Source organism: Ornithorhynchus anatinus, chromosome 6, assembly GCF_004115215.2.
Source record: "Ornithorhynchus anatinus isolate Pmale09 chromosome 6, mOrnAna1.pri.v4, whole genome shotgun sequence".
In the NCBI taxonomy this organism is placed as follows: Eukaryota; Metazoa; Chordata; class Mammalia; order Monotremata; family Ornithorhynchidae; genus Ornithorhynchus; species Ornithorhynchus anatinus.
In genome coordinates, this window is record NC_041733.1 from 9441528 (window position 1) to 9444770 (window position 3243).

Here is a 3243-nt window from a genome sequence, read left to right on the forward strand (position 1 = left end):
TTATTATTAGGATTGCAGCTGGAGAGTTTCCAGTACCCTACCAGTCTCAGATACAGGAGGGATAGTCAAGCAGAGGCCTACCAATTCCATTCCTAGCTGGAGCAGTGGCTAGAGAGTGGAAGACCATCTGCTACAAGTCAAAACTCTCCCGTGCTGACCAGCAGAGGCACGGGAGAGAGTCGAGGGTGGAGACTTGTTCATTGTGTGAAAGAAGGCAGTGGTAAACCACTTCTGTATTTTTACCAAGAAAACCCTTTGGATACACAAACAGAACAATTGCAGAGGGAGGTGGGGCATTCCGGGAAATGTGTGTCCTTGGAGCTGCTATGGATCAAAGATGACTCTATGATATAAGACATGACAAGAATCCATGCATTTCTGCAAATTGCTCTTGAACCTCTTGATACAATTGGCCTGGACAACACTCTATGCTATTTGCTTTACCAGCTGCAGAGTAAAGAATAGTCTCTTTTTCTTTGTTTCTAACCTAACCCCTTCAAGTTTCAATAAGAGTTTCCTTTTTCTACACCCCATCATCCTTAATTTGGAACAGTCTGGGCACTTTATGCCTTCTTGAGTATGCAGGGGTAAGGAAATCAAGGATCATGGAAAAATTACCTGCATATATAATAGTAATAATAATTATGGTATTTGTAAAGTGCTTACTATGTGCCAAGCGCTATTCTAAGTGCTGGGGTAAGTACCAGGTAATCAGGTTGTCCCAAGTGGGACTCACAGTCTTAATCCCCATTTTACAGATGAGGGAACCGAGGCACTGAGAAGTTAAGTGACTTGCCCAAGGTCACACAGCAGATAAGTGACAGAGCCAGGATTACAAGTCATAACCTTCTGAGTCCCAGGACCGTGCTCTATCCATTGCACCTCTATTCACTGCACTATGCAGCTTCTACTAGAAGCAGCGTGGTTCAGTGGAAAGCACCTGGGCTTGGGACTCAGAGGTCATGGATTCGAATCCCGGCTCTGCCCCTTGTCAGCTGTGTGACTGTGGGCAAGTCACTTCACTTCTCTGTACCTCAGTTACCTCACCTGTAAAATGGGGATTAAGACTCTGAGCCTCACGTGGGACAACCTGATTATCCTGTTCCTAACCCAGTGCTTAGAACAGTGCTTTGCACATAGTAAGCGCTTAAAAAATACCAACATTATTATTACTGTTATTACTATTCCCCCTCCCCCTACTCTTCCCCCCACCAAACCCCCTCTTCACCCCCTCCCCCCTTCTCTCTTCCCCACCCATGCCCCATCCCAGTCCTCTTGTCCCACCGCCACCCCTCATCCCCCTCTCCTCGTCCAGGGCCCCGCCACCTCCTTCCCATCCAAACCCTCCCCTCCCCCCGCCCTTCCCCCCCTCCTCCCCTTGCACCCACAGCTACTTTCAAGTGTGGCCTCTGGAACCCCCGCTCTGTTACAGGCAAGCTACCTTTCATCCATGACCTTTTCCTCTCCCGCTCTCTCCTCCTCCTCGCCCTTTCGGAAACGTGGCTCTCTCCCGAAGACATGGTCTCCGCCGCCGCTCTCTCCGGCGGAGGCCTCTCCTTCTCCCACTCCCCCAGACTCACCGGTAAGGGAGGAGGCGTCGGCTTCCTCCTCTCGCCCCGATGCCGCTTCCGCACTATCCCTCCTCCCCCCTCCCTCTCCTTCCCCTCCTTCGAAGCCCATATCATTCGCCTCTACCACCCACTCCAGTTACTTGTCGCCGTCATCTACCGCCCTCCCGGTCCCACCTCCGACTTCTTCAACCACCTTGACCCCTTTCTCACCTTCCTTCTCTCCTTCTCTCTGCCCACTCTGATCCTTGGAGACTTCAGCATCCATACGGATGTACCCGACGACTCCTCTGCCGCCCGCCTGCTATCCCTCCTCGACTCTGCCGACCTCCTCCTCCACCATACCGCGCCCACTCACCGACTCGGTCACACCCTCGATCTCGTCATCTCCTACCGCTGCACTATCTCCTCACTCACCAACTCTGAAATCCCTCTCTCGGACCATAACCTTCTCACCTGCCTCATCTCTCACACTCCCTCCCCCTGCAAATCTTCGCTACTGCCCCACAGAGACCTCCGCTCTCTCGATCCCATCCGTCTTTCCAATAGCATCGCTCCTCACCTTGCCGCCCTGTCCTCTCTTCCCACTCTCGACGAGCGGGTCTCCGCTCTCAACTCCACCCTCTCTACTCATCTCAACTCTCTCGCCCCCCTTTCCCTCCGCCGCTCTCGCTCCACTAACCCACAGCCCCGGATCACCTCCTCCGTCAGCCTCCTACGCTCCTATGCTCGAGCTGCTGAGCGCTGCTGGCGAAGGTCCAAGCACCAAGCCGACCTCACACACTTCAAATTTATCCTTTCCTGCCTTAACTCTGCCCTCTCCTCCGCCAGGCAAAGCTTCTTCTCCTCCCTCATCGACACCCATGCCCGTCACCCCCGCCGATTGTTCCGGACCTTTAACTCTCTCCTTAGGCCCCCTGTTCCTCCCCCTCCCCCATCTCTCACCCCTAATGATCTGGCCACCTATTTCCTCACGAAAATCAACACGATCAGGTCTGAGCTCCCCAAAGTCACCCCTCTGCCTCTCCCCTCCCCCCCAACAACCCCCTCCCCTACTTTCCCATCCTTCCCTGCAGTATCCTCAGAGGAGATCTCCTCCCTCCTCGCAAGTGCCACCCCCTCCACCTGCGCCTCGGACCCCATTCCCTCTCACCTTCTTAAAACCATCGCCCCTGCCCTCCTCCCTTCCTTAACTTCTATTTTTAACCACTCAATCTCCAAGGGCTCCTTCCCTCTGCCTTCAAACATGCCCACGTCTCCCCCATCCTAAAAAAACCCGCTCTTGACCCCACTTCCCCCTCCAGTTATCGTCCTATCTCCCTACTACCCTTCCTTTCCAAAATCCTAGAACGAGTCGTCTACAATCGATGCCTAGAATTCCTTAACTCCCATTCTCTCCTAGACCCCCTCCAATCTGGCTTCCGTCCCCTCCACTCTACCGAGACTGCTCTCTCTAAGGTCACCCGTGACCTCCTTCTTGCCAAATCCAATGGCTCCTACTCCATTCTGATCCTCCTTGACCTCTCTGCTGCCTTTGACACTGTCGACCATCCCCTCCTCCTCCATACCTTATCTCACCTTGGCTTCACGGACTCCGTCCTCTCCTGGTTCTCCTCTTACCTCTCTGCCGATCATTCTCGGTCTCCTACGCTGGAGCCTCCTCCCTCTCCCATCC

The 3243-nt window shown here is 53.8% G+C and overlaps 1 non-coding gene across 1 annotated transcript; it reads left to right on the plus strand.

Annotated features, from left to right (window-relative positions):
- On the plus strand, positions 1-138 carry LOC114813036. The gene has a single exon (XR_003760647.1). It is a non-coding gene; the product is annotated as a small nucleolar RNA SNORA7 (small nucleolar RNA).
- The last annotated feature ends 3105 nt before the right edge of the window (positions 139-3243 follow it).